The sequence below is a fragment of the Hakea prostrata genome, chromosome 3, assembly GCF_041222555.1.
Source record: "Hakea prostrata isolate BN-2017 chromosome 3, UWA_Hpros_2, whole genome shotgun sequence".
Taxonomy (NCBI): Eukaryota; Viridiplantae; Streptophyta; class Magnoliopsida; order Proteales; family Proteaceae; genus Hakea; species Hakea prostrata.
Genome location: NC_142602.1, coordinates 54,967,536 through 54,988,366, shown reverse-complemented (window position 1 = coordinate 54,988,366; position 20,831 = coordinate 54,967,536). Strand labels below are relative to the sequence as shown.

General features: G+C 42.9%; 2 pseudogenes across 1 annotated transcript; one reads left to right on the top strand and one right to left on the bottom strand.

Annotated features, from left to right (window-relative positions):
- Positions 1–514: 514 nt before the first annotated feature.
- LOC149022530 (putative CCR4-associated factor 1 homolog 11 pseudogene) lies at positions 515–1,492 on the top strand (annotated as a pseudogene).
- A 666-nt stretch (positions 1,493–2,158) lies between these two features.
- On the bottom strand, positions 2,159–20,171 carry LOC149022529 (kinesin-like protein KIN-10A; annotated as a pseudogene). Its single transcript, XR_016172065.1, has 5 exons — positions 19,585–20,171; positions 19,310–19,465; positions 19,122–19,217; positions 2,680–4,212; positions 2,159–2,427 (listed from the first exon to the last, which is right to left on the bottom strand). The product of XR_016172065.1 is annotated as a kinesin-like protein KIN-10A (transcript).
- Between the last annotated feature and the right edge of the window lie 660 nt (positions 20,172–20,831).

The window sequence follows — 20,831 nt, the reverse complement described above, 5'->3', positions numbered from 1 at the left end:
GACAGAAAAGGACAGAAAAAGATTTCGAAAAAGGTAGAGTACATGCTTTTATTATAGTAGTATGATTATAGTAGTATGATATATATATATATATATATATATATATATATATATATATATATATATATATATATATATATATATATATATATTAATATTTGTATTTTATCCAAAAAAAGTAAACATTTATGTTTGTAATATTTTTAAAGGATTTTTTGGATAATATTTTTAATTTTTTTTCGTTTCGTTTCGTTGAGTATTTAAATAGAAAATAAAGCAGGTTTTTTTTTTTTTTTTTTTTCAAATCCCAATAGGATTCAGCAAAGGAATCCTATTGGGATTTGAAAAAAAAAACCTGCTTTATTTTCTATTTAAATACTCAACGAAACGAAACGATCTCCTGCTCATTTTTTAAGTTTTTAACACACTCCTCTCTCTCTGTCTCAAATTGCTTCACTCGAAGACTGAACAGTAGAGTTAGTTTCTTCTGGTCTGAACAGTAGAGTTAGCTCTCATGAAGACGCAGGAAGCGAGTAACAGGGTGGTGTATCCGGAGAACCTTTGGGATGAAAATGTTGAGATCCTGAATGTATGGACTCATAATCTCGAGTATGAGTTCAGTCGGATCAGAGCGGCTACCAACTTCTGTCCGTTTATTTCCATAGATACCGAGTTTCCTGGAACTATAATTCATCCGAACAAACCCAACCACAGCATGAGTTCATCTGAGCGTTATAAACTTATGAAGGCCAATGTAGATTCACTCCACCTCATTCAACTTGGGATCACTATTACTAGTTTGAACGGTGATATCCCTGCATTTGGAGGTCATCGTGTGGTTTGGCAGTTCAACTTCAAAGATTTTGATATTTCAAGTGACAGATATTCATCAGATTCCATTGAACTTCTCAAGAAACAAGGTATAGATTTTGAGAAGAACAGAAGAGAGGGGATTGATTCTTTACATTTCTGTAAGTTGTTGTTTTCATCTGGTTTGGTGTTTCACCGTACAAATTGGTTTAGATGGATTACCTTTCATGGCGCATATGATTTTGCTTATCTGCTGAAAGTTCTTACAAGGAAGCCATTACCAGATGATCTTGTTGGCTTTTACACTCTTATGAATTTGTATTTTGGGGTGCGAGTTTATGACCTCAAACAGATTATTAAATTCTATAATGGTGTATATGGTGGTTTGGAACGTGTGGCTGCAACATATGGAGTGAAACGTAGAGCTGGGAATGCTCACTGTGCTGGTTCTGATAGCCTGCTGACTTGGAAACTTTTTCAGAAAATTGTCCCAAAAGGCACTGAAAAAGTTGAAAGAGCTGATGGTATTCTGTTTGGACTCGATATTGATTCTAAGCCAGCAACGCTAGTACCACCTCTGATTCTTCGTCGCATGGTACTTGCTTCATTCATGCCTCCTGCTAGTTGTGGTTTACTCACCATGCCTGTGGATCCTGGCTTCATTGGAATGCGATCTGCGTGATAGTGATTCTTATTCCTGGAGCTTCTTCATGAAGTCTGATTGACAACTTAAATATCATGTTCTGTTTCAATGTAAATTTTCAATATTCAGTTGTAAAATTTGTTCTTGAACCCTTGATTTGTAAGGAAAGTTGTAGTTCATATACAAAGTTAGCACATTAAATATTATACTTTTAATTAGGATTGTTAGTCTCTGGATTATTCATTATTGTTTGTCACCAGATCCATCAATATTTTATTTGCTTTGTCAATTCGAAATCGCAGCTCACAAGTAAATATAAATTGGTTTAACTTTCTGCCACTGCATAATATGAAGAGGAAATTGTTGATTCTAATTGCTTCTATAAGCAATGGTTATTCTGTATGATCTCTTCTGGCCTGAAAATTATATTTGTGACTTGCTCAGCTTTCAAGCTCATGAAAGAAATAATTTACAGAAGAAATCATCTGATGATCAAAGCTCATTATTGGTGTGGAATGCATCATCCATCTCTCATTCATGACCAGGTCTTGCAGTATCAGACCCCAAGACTTACCCAAATCAACTTTTGTACAGAAATTTTTTCTGGATGAATTTCACAATAAAATTGAATAAACGAGAAACAACATACATTGATGGTAAAAATTGGAAACAAAATCTGGATCATCCAACAAACCCCTTGGAGAGAGCATACTGGCTTTTCAAAACACAGAACAAATGATGTGGGGGAAAGGGGCTCTTATACAAGTAACACATTCTTATACAGGAAGCACATTTGGAAGTACATGTGGAAGTTTATTCTCCAGCGAGCTAAAGGGAAGAAGGTTCGTCTCTTGGGTTGCCTTGACTGGACGCAAGCAAGCCAAGTGGCCGTGCAATTGATTGTTGCAAACAGGGAGTTTGCTTGCTTGAATTGTTCCTTCTTTCTCTTTCACAACTGGAGCACCTGTAGGATCCTGCACACAAAACACAGATTTTCTGTAAGAACCCATAACAAAGCATAGACAACATTTATATACCACAGTTAGAACAGATTATCCATATGCATGACATCTTAAAAGCCTAAAAGAAAGCATAATAAAATTTGGTACTGCATGTTTTGAGTGGTTCAACTGATTCCCCCCCCATGTCTAAGCATATCCAGTATGGTATAAACAGCATGAAATTTTGAATAGTTTAATGTGCTGCAACAAGCTCAAAATACATACCCCAAGCATGAGAAATGTGAATCCTTGCTTGTTAGTGTTGTCCTCCACAAGATGGGTCTCAATCAACTTCCACAGATCTGCGAGGCTGGAATCCTTTACAATCTTTAACTTCTTAATGAACTTCCCAGAATTCTCCTTTGAGGCCTCCCATTTCACATACACCTCAAGGAGACCATCTGTGTTTCTGTCTTCTGGCCTGTTGTTCTCCTTTGAGTCCTGGGCAACTTCACAAGGTAGCCACCGATTTGTATTCAGTGGGACAGCTTCTGTTGATTTTTCCTTCACAAATTTAAGTGTTGCAGGTGGCTTTGCTTCAGGGGTTGGATTCGGTGTTCGCATGACGTTTTTATCTGTTACATCAGCTAGATCTTGATCACTTAACCCAAACTCTGGCCTACGAACAGTTTGATCCTCTGATATCCTGTTGGAAAGAGAGCACATTTTAACTGATTCATCATCAGCTTTTGTAGCAGAAGATGATTGGATGTCAGAAGGTAGGGGTCTTTTAGGATAAGGTGTTGCATTTCTGACATGTTGTGCAAGCTCTCTGTGGTTCCCACAAAGCAGGAAAATGTTTTGGATTCTTGTTCTTCTATCGTAGACTACCTCTCTTGGACTTTCCAATTCACCCAGTCCTCCTGGACTCACATTCTTGTCTTCACTTCTATTTCTGCTATAATCAAATTTGTCTCTATAATTACTGCTACTAATTAGTTCTGGTACCAGCTTCTCTGCACTAACGGAATAACACCCCTTGTTGAGATTGATCTGTTGACTAGAGACATCAATTGGGCTTAAATTTACAGTTGTTTCCTCTACTATTTCTTTCTCCACCTCATCATCATCTACATTCTCTCTGTCTCATCCCTCATTTTCCTCTTCAAACACAGTACTTAAACATACTTTCTCAGTAAATTTTGGTGTGACAATCATATCATCATCTGCTTCCTCTTCCGCAGCATTCCAACAATGAACCTTAAACTGTGTGTGGTAACTCAAGTTGTCAGTTTGATGTACAATGCCACCTATCTCTTTCACTTCATGAGCAATTGGTTGCCTGTCCCCTATATCCAAGTCCATGGATTTCTCCATTCCATGTTCTCCATCTGAATAAACCTCCTTTAGTCTTTTCACAAGGCTGCTTTCATCCATGTCTTGTAAACTATGCTCATCAGCACTGCTATTTGCTGAACTACTAAGTGCAGTTTCAATTTCCTCCAACCGCCGTCTCAGCATCTCAACCTCCTGCTGTTGTCGCAATATTTTCTCTTCCATTCTCTTCTTACTGATTTCAACAAACTCACTTGCCTTTTGGTGGCACTCCTGCAGCCTCTTCTCCAACTCAAGTTTCAAAAACTGAGTTCTTTCATTGACCTTCACATTGATCTCTTCTTCAGTCAGTCCAGAATCACTCCCTTCAACTAACTCCAGTTTAGCCCTCAGAGCAGTGATTTCTTCTTCTTTTCTCAATAGCTCTTTTTCTGCTTCAAGACGTTCCTTCTCCCTAAGATTGTTCTCTGATGCGTCCAAAATCTGCACAGCCCTTGGATCTCCACGTGATGTCCTGCAAAACGAAAGCGTCAGATGTGGCCCGACCGCTGGGGTCGGGAGTCCACCTCCGAAGGCTAAGTCAGTTGATGAACTTAATCACAAACGGCTCTGCTAGAAGCACAGAGCTAAGAAATGAAGAACTGGGAAAGGTGATCTAGATAGCAAATCGCGGATAGTTTAGGTCTATCAGTATGTATCTGAACCTGAGTCTCAGATAGTATTCTTTTCGATCGATTGATCCGTCCCTCACCTTGTATGGTAGTGAGGTTTATATAGAGTGTACCTTCGAATCTCCTTCGTTGGATGCACTTGAGCCTTCTTCGGGTAGTCGTTGGATCTTATTAGTTAGATCCGTTGAGCGATAGACTTCTACTAGTTTGGGCTAGTAGAGGACTCCTGAGATAACCTTTAGGTTATGCGATGGTTATCCTTTTGATAATGATTATCCGCAGCCGTCAGTTTGAGTCTGCCATTATCAGGGTGATTACCCTAATCCATAAGTAAGATTAGGGCACGCTTGTAGCCGAATAAGCTTTCTTCTTCAGCAAGCCATCTTCCGGATCCGGTTCGCTCGGGAGCGATTCGGTTTTCTCCGTCTCGACCGGGGTCGAGGGTCGGACGAGGTATGAACCCGGTCTGATTATAAACTCTCCATATCACGAGCCCCCGCACGCAAGCGTTCGGCCGATCCCGAGGGCTTGGTTTTTAACCGGGTTCGTCGTCGGTGATGATCTCTGCGTGCTTCATTAAATGTCATATCACATTTAATGCGGTGGTCACTTTTCCTCGAGCGTTGTGAGTGTAAGGCCACATATCTCGTTGCAGTTGATCTGTCGTGGCTCACGTCATCCAAGCGACGGTTTCCGAACGCCTATTTCGGATTCGTGAGTTCAAACTTTCAAAACGCTCTTTCAATCTTGATCGTTGATTTTGAATCAATCTCGATCGTTCGTATTCCCGAACACTCGTGCGGGAGTTTTAAAAGCGGTTCGTTGTCTTCGTAGGTTTCATTCTTCCCTGTCCGGGATTTGAACCTTTGTTGTTCGCTTCGCGCCTTCCCGTTCTCAAGCTTCCGTTTCACCGAATCAGTAAGTTTACTGGTCTTTTTCTTTTTGTAGTTTACTAAAACGAGTAATGGCGGATGATAGGGCTTCTTTAGTACCCCATGTTGGTAATAGCAAGTGATGCTTTTGCTTCTCCCCGCTCCCGAACAGTCGGATAGTGATAACAAAACCATAACCGTCCTCGGGCAGAGTTCGCTGAAGTTTCTCAAAAGGTTTTGAAAGAAAAACCGAAACTTCTCCCCTGTCCTTCTTGAGTCCGGATCTTCCAAGATTGTCGAGTCTTCTAGGCAGCCTCAAACCTCCGGGTCCAATGGTGGACTCGGCTCTGTTCCCTCCATTTACAATGAGGAAACCCTTCTTTCAGCTGTCCAAGATTTTGATCTTCCTTCCTCATATCAGGTTAGGGCTCCCTACCCCGATGAGAGGGTTGATTCATCCCTTTCGGGTGAATTTTCTCTCGTATATAGATGCACTGGAAAGCGGGGTTCGCTTTCCCTTTTTTAATCCTTTGTTCTCCGCAGTTTTGAATCACTGGAACATTTGTCCCGGAATGCTCCTCCCCAATAGCTGGCGTCTCATCGTCGGCTTCTTGGGTTTGTGTTTTGAGCTTGGCATTATGCCATCTCTTTCTCTTTTTGTACATTTTCATGTTCTTTCTATCTCCCATCCTCCCGGATGGGTCTTTCTTTCCAAACGCAATAAGGCTGAACTTGATTGGAGGGGCAGCATCCTTGTCAAAGGAACTTGCCCTTTTAACCACAAAAGATGGCGCGAACGATACTTTTTCGTCGAGCGCCTCCATCAGATCTTAACTTCCCAACCACCTGGAGGAGGTTTACTTCTTCGTCCGAGAGTAACCGGGGCCTTCCCTTATCCAGAGAAGACGAGGCGGCCATCAGGAAGATCAAATCCATTCCGTGGTATCAAGAGATACATGGATATGAAGTGGAGTATAACTCCATCCTTCGATCTTGGGGCTTGGCTCATTGTGAGCTTCTAACCATCATCCTTTGATTTGACTGAAGTGATATGTTTTGAATTCCGACTCTTGTCCTTCTTCTTTGCGGTGCCTCCCGTAATGAACCCCGAAAGCCTCGCGGGTGAAGGCCGCTAGGGCCTTTGTGACAGCCGAGCAACGATCGCCCGGGGTCTTGACCGTAGATCAAGAGGCTTCTCTTCCCTCTCCCGACCCCTCTTATAGGGGTATCGGGAATATCGGGCCCGTAGCCGATGCTTCGGGTAAAGGGAAGAAACCGATGGTGGAGAGGGCTAATGTCTCTTCCTCCGCCCCGAACCAAGAGGAGGCATGACACAATTGATGCTCCCTCCAATAAAAAATCCAAAGCTTCGACGGATGGTGAGGAGGTCTTCATCCCCAGTGGACCCCGAAGATGACCGATAGGGTTACTCGGGATCCCGAGAAAGCCGCAGAATGGAGCTCCCTCGGCCTTGCTCCTTCGATCGCCGGGAGTTTGAAGCCCCCGGATGACACCTCCCTTGTTAGTCAATCTACAAGGTACCGGTCTTCTTGCTTACTTATGTTTTCATAATTTCTTATGACTTCTTCGATATCTTCCGCCTTCCCCAGAATGTTGTGTTGAGCTTTTATCAACACATGGAAGCATTGAGCCGGGTTGGTCGCACCAGCTCCTTGCCGCAAACTTGTGAAGAGAAATTGGCCAAGGCCAATTCCGAAATAGACCAGCTGACCGCAGCTACCGTGGAGCTGCAGAAAAGCATGAGGAAGAAGTGATCTCCCTCAAGGAAGCCCTCGAAGCTTCGAAATTCGTGTCACCGCTGCCGAGCGCGAGGCCGGGAAGCAAAAGGCAGCTGCCACGTTGTTTGGTGACAGCCTTGAAATCAAAAGTAGGGAGCTCGAAGAACATACGAAGTTGGCGATCCCTAGCAAGCCTAAGCATATAAAGCCGAGCTTCGGAAGGAGTGCATTCGGAAATACCCGAACAGCGTACCTTTCTCCGAGTTGCTAGGTCTCTACAACATTCAAGCTTATCGCATGGGTCGAACGACGTTTGGGAGCAAATCCTTGGAACGATCCCCGACTTCGACACTCTGCTCCTTTTCGTGAGGTATGCCACCAAGAGGTCTTCGGGAAAGTTGGTATGGATCTCCCGGACCGGGCTCGGGAAGAAGATGATCCTTTTCCCGCTGACCCTCAATATGAGGCATACCCGAATGACGAGCCGGCACTTCCAGAGGAGAAATCACAAGCCGAGTCTCAAGTTGCTGTGTAGAGGACTCAGCCCGATGCCACTCTTGAGGAAGGCTCTTCTCATGGTCCCGAGAAAAGTCCTCCCGACCGGGGTCCCTCGGGCAACAAAGAAGAAAAGGCTTAGGGAGTTGTTCTTTTGTAAAGATTTACCCTCAATTTAATGAATAGACATTTCTTTTTTCATGTTGGCCTCAAAATTTGCCCGTCTCCTGCCGAAATCTTGCCTTGAATATCGAAGTATTAATGATAAAACTTATCACTTAACTTTTCATTCCTCGCCGAATAATAATCTTGTAGAAATATTGTGAAGATGCATTTCGGGAAGATGCATTAATCTTCCCCACTACTTCATTTATTGCAAAGTCCGCACGTTTCCCTTCTGCGAAGTTCAAACGTTTTCCTGCTTTTGTATACCATTCACTGTTTCCAATGCATCGGAAATACATCCGTTATTTTAATGGCAGTGTGACGATTGGAGGTATCTCTCGCATCGGTGCTCGCTTCCACATGTTTCCATGTGGCATCCCTTCGACCGTTGATCTTGCTTTTTGCAGATTTGAAGCGTCATTTCGATCTAGGTCGTCGGTTGTCCTTAGCCTTCAACCGTCGTCTTATACCCGAGGCTATTTAAAGCCTTCGTGGGTACTCTCCATCTATCCCGACTTCCGCAAGTTAGATTTGCTAAAGTGCCAAAGCGACCTTTCGTCCTTCGGCCCGCTTCCATATTCCTCGTACTCCAACAATAGCTCTATCAACTTCCGAACAAGTGAGTTTTTTTGATTACTCATCTCTTTCCCCACTTCCCCCGAGTAAACTGCACAGTAGTGATACTTGGGGTTTAGTTTGTTGGTTTGTCGAAGTCGTAGAAAACTAGGGTTTCCCCGCCGTTGTTGTCGTTTATTTCTCGTACCGATACGGCTGGTTTTTTTGTTGTTTTGCATAGGGGCTCCCAAGATCAACTCGAACTTTATCAGAGCAAAATCTTGCAAGAAAATCATTCCGTCGGTGGTGGTTGGGGCCAGTGCGGTGGTTTCAGCTAGTGAATCCTCCAAGCGTAAGGCGATCGCCGGCGGTGAATCTTCAAGTCGATTCCCGCAGTTTCTATTGATGCCGTCCCTGCGCCTCCTTTGCCCGAAATGATCTCTCGTCTTTCCCAGGGAAGATCTTGATCACTCCGTTGCCGATGGTGCTGCCGACGCTCCCGCTGGTGAGCTTTGTTGGTGAGCTTGTTGGTGCACCCCCGAAGGAGACTCTTCGGGCATCCGAGGCAACTATGTTGGCGCTCGATGAAGGTGTGGTCCCAGCAGGTGCTGCTCCTATTTCTAACTCTAGTGCTTGTTTGGCATCCTCCTCCTCTCCTTCTGAGTTGGAGGATTTTGCCACTAGGAAGCGCCGTCGGGTGACAAGTGATGAAGCTCATCCTTCTCTTGGTGTAGTTCATCCTTCTCATCCTTCGCTGAATTAGTGTCAAACGAGTTTGACAAAGCGTTGGAATGGTGTACCGCTGCTCGAATGACTTCGAGAGCGCAGTTCTTTCCAAACTTCCGGATGAAGTCTTTACGAAGTATCTGGTGATGTAAGTCTTTTTTCATTATCCTCCGATTCTGAAAATTACTTTTCGCTCCTCGCTAACTCGGAAGTTGTTTGCAAGAGTCTTGCTGGTAACTTCCACAACCAAGTGGAAGCAGTTACTAGACTCGGGAGGTTGAGCAATGAAGTTTCTAGGCTTCGAGAAATTTCTGAAGCTAAAGATGTTGAGATTGCTCGCCTTCGGAATCTAGCTTGGGAGGTGGCAGGAGAAAAAAATTCGATGATTGGTCGTCTTCGGTCGGACTTGGATGATGCCGGGGAGAAGATCCGGCGATCGGAGCGAACAGTTGGAAAGTCAGGAGCCAAAGGATCTGAAACGTTACCCGAAAGGCAAGCCGTCGTTCCTTTGCCCGAATCCCTTCCAACCGATGTTCGCAGAGCCTGCATCTTCAAGTATTTACACAGTAAGCCCTTTGTTGATATGCTGAATGCTTATAACTTGCAGGCGTACCGGAATGGTGAGAACGAAGTATGGGAATCAATATTAAGGAAGGATCCTCATTTTGATACGACTCCCTACAAGTCTTGTTTGCCATCCCGAAGTATTTACCGACCCGGGTATTCCTCCTCCCGACCGGACCAAGGATAAGATTGATCCTCCACCTTCCGATCCAGATATTATGCAATATCTGGAAGATTCTCCTGTTTATTCTCCGCTAGAAGAAGTCAATTATGACGAGCTTGTACTGAATGCGAGTTTGGTCGAGGACCATTCTTCTCTTGGACAAGTTGGACAAAGAGTATGAAATTGCGGAGGATTTTATGCATACCGAAATATTTTTGTAATCCTCATTTCTTCTCTTCTTTTCCTTGACTCCCCACCAATGGTTAACTCATATGTTTGTTCTAGCAAAGTCGCGTCGATCTTGTATAACTTGTTAACAGTCACCTATAATGACTTTCTTCTTTGATCGAAGATTGTATCCAGCTCTTGTAATTGTTTTGATACTGGCCTCTTTGGATCTTTTGAAGAAATAAGAAATTACTTTATCTTGAACTTTGCTAGCCACTTGAATCGCCGTTGTATTAGGTCTTAGTTGTCTGAAACAATGCCTTTACTTAAGGATTTTCGGAGAAATACAATAAGTCTGAGAAGGAACTCACTCGGGTTTTAAACCGATGCCTTTACTTAAGGTTAATTCAAAAATTCAATAAGTCTCGAAGGAACTAACTCGGGTTTCAAACCGACGCCTTGCAAAAGGAACTCACTCGGATTTTCATCCGATGCCCCGACTTAAGAAAGTTCGAAAAATTTCCATAAGTGTTGAAGTGTTGAAGGACCCATACGAATTTTCGTCCGATGCCTTATAGTTGGATCTTGTTCTTGAATGTGGTGTATGATGCCCCCCAATCAAAAGATAGTTTGTTGAAAGCCAAAAATTGCATTGATTGAGTTGAAAATGATTACATCGCGAACAAAATTGAAATCATCCTCAAGGATAAAACTTTTTGAGATGCCTAGCATTCCATGAACGATCCAACTCTTTCTGGGAATCAATGTTCTTCAGCCTGTAAGCTCCTGAACCGACCGGTTTCACAACCATATAAGGTCCTTCCCAGGAAGGGTCCAACTTTCTCTAATGACGCGGGTCGGAAGCTAGGGTGTTTCTCAACACCAGATCTCCGGCTAAGTACCGACGATTCTTCACTCGAGTATTATAATGAGACGCTATCCTTCTTTGATAATGTTGAGTTCGTGCTATTGCCTTTGCCCGAACTTCGTCCAACAAATCAAGACTATCAAGCAGTCCTTGTTCATTTGCTTTTTCCTCGAATTCACGATCCCGTAATGTCCCCGCCATTATCTCCACTGGTGCCAATGCTTCGGATCCATATGCCAACCTGAATGGAGTTTCTCCCGTGGGTGTTCGAACCGTAGTTCTATAAGCCCACAAGACATTATGTAGTTCTTCGACCCAAGAAGCTTTGTCGGCTTCGAGTCTTCTCTTTATTCCTTCCAAGAGCGTTCGGTTAGTAACCTCTACCTGGCCATTGCTTTGGGGGTATGCCACCGAGGACATACAATGCTCGATCATATATGTTCCACAAAATTGCTCAAATTGTGGACAATGAACCGAGTACCATGGTCAGTGACAATAATCTTTGGAATCCCAAAGCGATATATGATTGATTCAAGCACAAATTTCTCCACTTTTTCTAAGTAATTGTCGCCATTGCAATCGGCTTCTACCCATTTTGTGAAGTAATCAATTGCTACTATCGGATATTCCCGTCCGCCTCGATGCCTTGGTGAATTTGCCCATGATATCAATTCCCCACATTGCAAAGGGAATGGGATTTAGAATTGAAGTCATAGTTTCCGCCGGGTGCTTCGACATCGTAGCATGAATTTGACAGTTACTACATCGACGAACGTAGTCCATAGCAGCCTCTTGGATCTTAGGCCAATATAACCCAAGTCTTAGAATTTTGTGGGCCGGGGCTCGGCCACCCATGTGAGCTCCACAAATTCCTTCATGAACTTCAGCCAAAGCTGATTTTGCTCCTTCGGGGCCTATACATCTCATAAGGGGTCCAACATAAGATCTTTTGTATAGTCTCCCATTCTGAATGACAAATCTAGCTGATCGAATCTTGATCAACCTTGCCTCTACTGGATCCTCGGGTAATTTGTCATCCCTTAGATATTTGATTATTGGATCCATCCAAGAACGTTCGCTTCAATATAAGAAATTTCTTTCTAATGATAACTTGGAAAAGTTATCTCTTCAATGTAGACCGAAGGGTCTAGATTCTTTTCCTTGGCATTGGCTAGTCGGGATAGCTCATCCGCCACTGAATTTTCATTCCTCGAAATCCGAGATATCTTCAAATTCCGAAATTGGTTTTGAAATGCCCGCACTATCTCCCGATATTTTTGCAAGCGTGGTTCTTTAATGCCATACTCCCCCCGGACTTGGTTGACTATAAGCCGAGAGTCACTATAAATAGTAACATCCGCAATAGCTAATGCTTTTGACAACCGAAGTCCCGCTATCGGGGCCTCATATTCTCGCTTCGTTATTACTTGCATCAAATGCGAATCTCAAAGCATATCGAATAATAAATCCTGCTGAACTTTTTAATAGAATTCCAGCGCCTGCTCCATCTTTATTACTCGAACCATCCACATATACCTCCCAAGTGGTTGGTATAATTGGATCCTCAATGGTGGGCTCCCCCGGTGCAGTAGTTTCTACTACAAAGTCGGCTAATGCCCGAGCCTTGATTGCGCTTCCGGGCTTAAAGCTCACTTGGAACTCACCGAGCTCAACCGACCGGGACACCATCCTTCCGGACAAATCAGGTTTGTTAAGAACTTTACTAAGAGGAAAAGTTGTAAATACCTCAATTGGATGAGCCGAAAATATGGCCTTAGCTTCCCGGCGGCCATCATGAGAGCCGAGCTCGCTTCTCAATCTGCGAATATCTCGTCTCCGCATCTAGCAACACGTGGCTTATATAGTAAATCGGCCACTGTTTTTTATCTTTCTCCCGAACAAATCTGCACCGACCGCCGAAAGGGACGTCGCTAGATATAGCTGTAATATTTTCCCCTTCTCGGCCTAGACAGGATCGGTGGTTGTCCAAGTGCTTCTTTTAATTCCTTGAAAGCTTTCTCGGCACTCCTCAGTCCACTTTGCTTCCTTACGCCCTTCGGGTCTTTAAGTGCATTGAAGAAAGGCAAACATTTTTCTCCGCACTTGGAGATAAATCGATTTAAAGCAAGAACTCTCCCTGTCAAACATTGTACATCCCGAACGGTTTTGGGAGCCTCCATATCAATCGAGCTTGTATTTTGGTAGGGTTAGCCTCAATTCCCCTCTCGTGATACCATGAAACCCAAAAATTTGCCCGAGGAGACTCCAAAGGCACCTTTTTCCCGGGTTTAACTTCATTTGATGTTTCCGTAGTACTGAGAAAACCTCAGTCAAATCTGCAATATGATTTGCTTTTGTAAAGCTTTTCACTAGCATGTCGTCAACATAAGCTTCAACATTCTTTCCAATCAGCTCTTTGAAAATCTTGTTGACGGCCCTCTCGATATGTTGCTCCCGCATTCTTCGGGCCAAAAGGCATGACCTTGTAATAATAGCTCTCACGATCAGTCATGAAAGCCGTATACTTCTCATCCTCCTTATTCATTAGGATCCGATTATACCCCGAGTAGGCATCCATGAAACTTAAAGTTTCATATCCTGCAGTCGCATCTATCAAGAGGTCAATCCGAGGCAACGGGTAGCAATCTTTCGGGCAAGCTTTGTTTAGATCTGTGTAGTCTGTACACATCCTCCACTTCCCATTCGCCTTTTTCACCATCACCACGTTGGCCAACCAAGTTGGGCACTCGATTGGTTCTATGAAACTTGAATTCTTAAGTTTTTCAACTTCGCTTCGAACGGCTTCATACTTTTCAATAGAGAAATTTCTTCTTTTCTGTATCACTGGTTTCGCCTTAGGGTCTATCCAGAGTTTGTGCTCTGCAATGGCCCGATCGATCCTAGGCATGTCCTCAGCAGACCATGCGAATACATCCTTATTCTGTTGAAGAAATAACTTCAACTCATCTTTAAACTCTTCCAGCTGTTCAAACCCGATATAAGTAATCTTTTTCTCATCGTCGGTACACAGCTGGATTTGCTCCAGTTTCTCCACTGGTTTGGGCCTTTGCATCTCTGTCTCTTCCCGATCATCTCGAACTTCTATGGGGAGGGCAGTAACCTTCCTCGGACCCTCCTTGTCCTTTAAATAGGCAACATAACACTGCCGAGAGATCTTCCGGTCGAGGAGACTTGACCAATTCCCATATCAGTCGGGAATTTTATCTTCGTGTGTTTTGTCGAAACAATAGCACCTATCTTGGATAAAGATGGTCGCCCGAGAATCATATTATAGGCTGGTAGTTCTCAAACCACCAAAAAATTGATTCGGACAGTTGTTTCCTTAGGAAAACTTCCAATGGATAGATCCAACTGAACCGATCCTTCCCCTACTGCAGATGACCCTGCAAAGCCATATAGGTGTGTAGATGAAGGTTTCATCAAGTCTTGATCAACCTTCAATTTTTGATACACTTCGTAGGAGATTAGGTCAGCTGCAGATCCTGTATCAATCAAAACTCTATGCACTTCCCGCCGTGCAATCTCTACCTTGATGACTATAGCATCATCATGAGGTAAACAAACGTCTCTTTCGTCTTCCTCGCTAAAGGTGATAGAATCTTCACCATTCAGCTTCTTCCGCTTCGCGCCTCTCCGGCTCCAACAAATTTGGATTTTGTTTTCGGACTCCGGAATGATTCGGGCTCTGGTCCCCCGAAGATGGTAAGGATCGGTGACCGAGTAACAGCTTCAATCACCTCCTTGCCTTTTTTAGACTTCGGGGCTTCCCTCGATCGTTCTGAACTAACCGAACGATCCCTCTTTGGAGCAGCCGCACGTGGCCCACGTGGCTCCTCCCTTCTCCCCGCTAACAAAACCGGACAGATGTCCCCGAGATATCAATCTCTCAATATCCGCCTTCGATGACGATAGTCATTAGTATAATGACCATAGTCCTTGTGGAATCGGCAATACTTTTCCCGATCCTCGCTGCTCTCCGGGTTTCAAAAGAATTTTAGGCGGCCACTTTAAAATATTTTTTCTTTTGAGGATATTCAAAATATCAGCCCGAGGAGCATTCAATGGAGTGTACTCACTTTTACCGGGGGATCTTTGGCGCCAAGGCTGGGATTTTCCAACCCGATCGCGAACATTTTTCTTTGGCTTCGCTTCTACTCGGGAGCCTTTTGTTCCTTATTGGAGACTTTATTATCTCCTTGGCGCGCATCTAGAATCTCCATGACTTCAGCCCGCTTCGGCATCTCGTACCAACTCAAGATAAGTCGTAGGTATATCCCGTAGTAATAACTCCGGGAGCTTCCGATTAGTGAGTCCCGTGAATAGAGCGGTTCTCGGCTACTTGTTCATCCAAGTTTTCTATCTCCATCGTCACTTTGTTGAATCTTTTCGAAACTCTCTCGATCGATTCGCTCTTTCCTTGTTTGACAAGTAAACAAGGTTTCTTCCGTTTTCTTGACTCGTATCCCACTCGGAATCGCCCTATGAATTGGCGCGCCAATTCGTCAAAGTTCTACGATCCTTCCGTAGGGGAGGTTAGAAAACCACTTTTGTGTCTGCTTCGATTAGAGATGAACCAAAAACCCCGCATAAAATTTCATTAGAATTACTCGAAACTCGCCATGGTCTCGTTGGTAATAGCCGATGTGAGCTGTTGGATCTCCGGAGCCATCGAATGTTGAGAAGGTAGGCAAACGGAAGTTATGGGGAAACCGATATCCCGCAATTGGCTCAAGAAAGGGGTCTTCCGAATGACCGAGTAAATATCCTCGGTTATTCTTCCCTTAGCCAACCGCCCTAATTTCTCATTGATGTTGGCCAATTCTTGACCAATCTGGGTCGAGTGATCTTCGACAATATGATCACGACTTCGATTAACACGATCATCCCGTGCTACTCGATCATCACGAACAGCCCGTCCTTCCCGAGCATTCCTCTCGTCACGAACTACTCGATCATCACGAACGGCTCTTCGACGACGTGGGTGAGTGAGTTCTTACCCTTGTATCCAACCTTGTGTTTGAATCGGGTTGTACTCTCTTGCGGTCCGTCGAACCGATCGTCTCGCCTCGGTTGATCATCGATCCTCCGAAGTCCTCGGTCTCCTTCATGGAAATTCCGATCAACATTCCAGTCTTCAGCCGGTCTCGGTCACGTGGCAATGCACGTCTCCCCCGAATCGCGTTGATCGGGCTCTTGTGGTAAAACCACTCGTCCCGGTGAGCATGCGGAGTGCTTGGCTCACCTCCAAGAGTTGAATCTTTACCTGATCCAATTGATCTTGGATTGTATCGGGGAGGAGGATTACGTCCTCCCCGGCCATCATCCACTTCGATAGGATTTTGGCTTTCCGGGGAATATCTGGATTATTCACTCCGGTGTATCCGAACACCGGAATTGCGTTGTGCGGCGGCTGCTGCGGCGCTGATCTAGTCACCATGGCTTTTCAAGTCGTTCCCACGTACGGCGCCAAATGATGCGTCCAAAATCTGCTCAGCCCTTGGATCTCCACATGATGTCCTGCAAAACGAAAGCGTCAGATGTGGCCCGACCGCTGGGGTCGGGAGTCCACCTCCGAAGGCTAAGTCAGTTGATGAACTTAATCACAAACGGCTCTGCTAGAAGCACAGAGCTAAGGAATGAAGAACTGGGAAAGGTGATCTAGATAGCAAATCGCGGATAGTTTAGGTCTATCAGTATGTATCTGAACCTGAGTCTCAGATAGTATTCTTTTCGATCGATTGATCCGTCCCTCACCTTGTATGGTAGTGAGGTTTATATAGAGTGTACCTTCGAATCTCTTTCGTTGGATGCACTTGAGCCTTCTTCGGGTAGTCGTTGGATCTTATTAGTTAGATCCGTTGAGCGATAGACTTCTACTAGTTTGGGCTAGTAGAGGACTCCTGAGATAACCTTTAGGTTATGCGATGGTTATCCCTTTGATAATGATTATCCACATCCGTCAGTTTGAGTCTGCCATTATCAGGGTGATTACCCTAATCCATAAGTAAGATTAGGGCACGCTTGCAGCCGAATAAGATTTCTTCTTCAGCAAGCCATCTTCCGGATCCGGTTCGCTCGGGAACGATTCGGTTTTCTCCGTCTCAACTGGGGTCGAGGGTCGAACCAGGTATGAACCCGGTCTGATCATAAACTCTCCATATCATTCTCCCATTGTAGCTTCAAAATAAACTGGTCCATGGCTGCAACCTGTGAACTTAAAGCTACAGCAGACGTGGCATCCCGGCCCCATTTTGGGCTGGGGGGGGGTGGGGGGGGCCGCGCAAATGGCCTCGGCGCCCGCCCCTTGGGGGGGGGGGGGTTGGGGGGTGGTTTGGGGTGGGGGGTGTGCCTATTTAATTTTTTTTTTTTCTCCTCAAAAAAAAAAAAAAAAAATTTTTTTTTTTAAATCAATTGCCCACATGCCCGGGGGGTAAAACCCCCACACAACACCCCCGCCCCCCCCCCAACCGGGGTGAAAGTGGGTGGCCTCCCCCCCCCCCCTCCCACAAAATAATAAAAAAATTTTTTTTATTAACCCCAAAAAAAAAAAAAAAAAAAAAAAAAAAAAAACAAAAAAAAAAAAAAAAAAAAAAAAAAAACCATACTCACCAACAAAAAAAAAAAAAAAAAAAGATAAGTTGATTTCATACATATTATGTTATATGATTAATTTATTATATTTCCATGTATTTACAATTGTTTTATATCAATTTACCCTAATATGATATGAAAATGAATATGTTGCACCATTTCCTTTAATTTCTATAATTTTGGTGATTTTATATATTTCCTAACAAATTCTAATAAAGATTTATTACTTTTACATGTAGGAAATTATCAATCAAATCTGGGTATTATTGCAAGAGTCCTACCTCAAGTCAAAAACATAAAGAGAATGAGTCCTTGCATGCTTCTACGTTTTATTTCCTATTTAGGATTTGATCAAAGAAGGGAAAAGAGGAAGAAGAATCCAATTCAAATAAGAAGGAGAGAAGAATCCCGATTTTGAGTGTCTCTGTCCAGTTTTGATCAAGATCTTCATCGGATGGTCATATGGCGTCTGATCGAGCTGATTTTTGGAGGAGAGCTTCACGACGTCTTGGTCTTCAAATCCAACGGTGGGATTATGCATTGGAGATCTCTAAGTTAGTCCGATTTATACATCAAAACACTCCTTGGTTAAGTCAGATAAGAACTCTGAGTTTGATTCAAACTCTGAGTTTAATTAATCTATAAAAGGATAGCAAAGCCAAGGAAGAGGGGGAGGACGTTTTTGGAGCTTTGGAGAGGAGCGGAGAGATCGAACCAGGAGACGTTGGTTGGCTTTGGAGATCTGAATCTTGGGAATAAGTTTTTCTTGATCTTCTTTCAATGTTCTTGAACTCCTCTGTAATGTTTTTAGTTTCTAGTATGAACTAATTTAGTTTTTCTAGGGATCAGATGTAGCCTATCTTTGAATTCCCACTCTTGAATTCATCAATATAATTTTGAATATTGTTTCCCTTGATTGAGTTTTTACTTCTATTCTTCATGCTTTTGATTAATTGGCCACTAATCAACTGATTTGTTAATCATAATGAACTGAGAGGGGATTTATGTGTTTAGTTCATTGGAGTAAAAGCCATGAATTACATGTAGGATAGAGATATACTTACATGGTTTGTGTAGTTGTTACATGGGAATCCACAGAATTTAATGATTTCTCAGTTGTTGTAACCCACATAGAAATATAGTGGGTTAGCAAGTGAGGGAATTTCTATTAGTACTCGAGAGAGACTAATAGATGGGAAAGGGAATCTCGACTATCAATCAGGAAAATATTTCTCAAATTATAAAGAGGGAGAAAAGGGTGGGAATGCTTAGTTATGGTGAAATCTGACCCCTAGGTCTTTAGCAATTAATAATCTCAATTTAACTTTCAATTTGCAATATAGTCTAGAATAATTATCTTCCTTATTATTTGTTCAAATAAAATTGGTATAATTAATTTGGTACTTAATCTATAGTCTTCGAGGGATCGATCTTTTATCATTATATTACTTGTTACAACAGCGTACACTTGCGTTGTACTTTTTCACAACAAAGGGAAAGGTAAAAATTATTGAGGGGGGGTGGGTTGGTTCTAACTCAAAAGGGGAAAGGGGAACCCCTTTTTGTTTGGGGTAAAAACCACTCTGGGGGGGAATATTTTTGGGTTGTTTTTTGTGTTTTTTAAACACAAGAGAAAAAAAAAAAGGCCACCACAAGGGAGAAGGGGGGGGGAGTGAAGAAGGGGGGGGGGGGGGGGTAAAAAAAAAAAAAAAAAAAAAAAAAGATGGGGGAGCCCCGGCTTTGGGTTTTTATTTTTATTATAAAAAAAAAAAAAAAAAATAACCTTCCCTTTGCCTCAAATCCAATCTGGCCAGCCTGCTCAATGTTTTCGGAACCAGCCATGTCAACAAGCATCAGTCTTCCTCCCACAGAAGGAACATCCAAGACAATCTACCAAAGATATTATGAGATAAATGTTAACATAGCAGCTAAACTATTAAAAGATAAAACCGTAAATAGAAAATGCAGCTAAAATGACAAACCATGCAATGGCTTCTGGAGCTTCTTTCATTGCAATTAGTGTTTTTGACAATTCTTCTCTTTTCTACATTTGCAACCTCTCTAGTTATCTTCCCAGCTTCATGTCCAGAGATAAAAGTTGCATTCTTTGCTTTCTTCCCCATGACTTCAAGTCTCACCTGGAACTCAAAAAGCACATAACCAAACTGATAATAGCACAAGAATCATCACAATAAACATGGTACATTGGCATTAATCACACAAGAATTCCTTGTATTCTGTAGATTTAGTAACTTACCTTTGAAGCGTTTCCCCTGCTAAATCCAAGGTTCAATCCTCCGCCATTGTTATTTGATAACAGATCATAAATCTCCTCATTGTATATCTCCAAAACTGATACCTGAACAAATGTTCCGAAGCCCAAACGCTGACCACAACCGCTTTCTTCTTTTTCCTCATTCCCTTCACCAAGAATCTCTCTCAGAGCTCTCTGTACACAATCCCTGGCTGCTTTGGGCACCCAAACATTGTGTAGCTCTTGCCAGAACCCGTTGGACCATACATCATGATTGTGCATTTGGCCCCCAATTTGACTCCATTTATCCTCGATTCCACAAATCTTTTGTAGAACCCATCGAGATCTTCTTCCTCTGATGTAGAAACACCATCAAGACTGAAATCTCTGTAGCCTATATCAGTTCGTACCCGAACACTCTTGTCGGAAGAGAGATGCAATGCTGAAACAGGCTTGTCTTTCCGGTGTGGGTAGTTACGTATTCGACCAATGACTTCGATTGGATGCTCTGCAGGTGGGCTTTCTTTAGCTGCAGAGGTTGGATTCGAAGATGGGTGAGTGATTTTTATGTATAATATGTCAAAATGCATGCTTTTAGTTATGGGTCAATGTGGTCTAACTTGAGATTGGGTTCTTTGAAAGATAGAGGACTGTTTTCCTCACACTTCTCAACAAGTGTCTTTTTTCTAAGCATGTGATAAAAAAATATGAAAAAAACACAATTTTCTACCAATGCAAATAGAAGATCCGAACTCCTAAACCCCACAAGCCCACACCTAAGTCGATGGTCTTATAGACTCTTAAGTGAGATTGAGATCATTCGCCTGTTTCCTTTTATCACTGGTCCATATACTTGTTCAACATTTCAGGCTTTTGACTTTTTATTTTTTTTCCCATGATAATAGTTCTTTCAATGGTGATAGTGGTTGATTGTAATTAAAAAGCATGATCTCTATTTTCAAAGTCATGGTTATATGCATAGTTTGTATAAACTTTCTGGAAGCAATGGAGAAGAAACAATATGGTTGGTTCTGGGTTTGTCCTAATGGTGGTAAAGTGTGTAATTACAGACATGCTCTTCCTCCTAGTTATGTATTAAAATATCAAATGAAAGCTTTGTTAGAGGAAGAGGCTGAGAAGAAATCGATTGAAGAAGAGATAGAGAACCAAGTAGATGGAGTTTTCTTTCTGCCACTAGTTCTACTGTTCTTTCTTAAAATTTGGATTTTAGTAAACTAGTTCCAACTAGT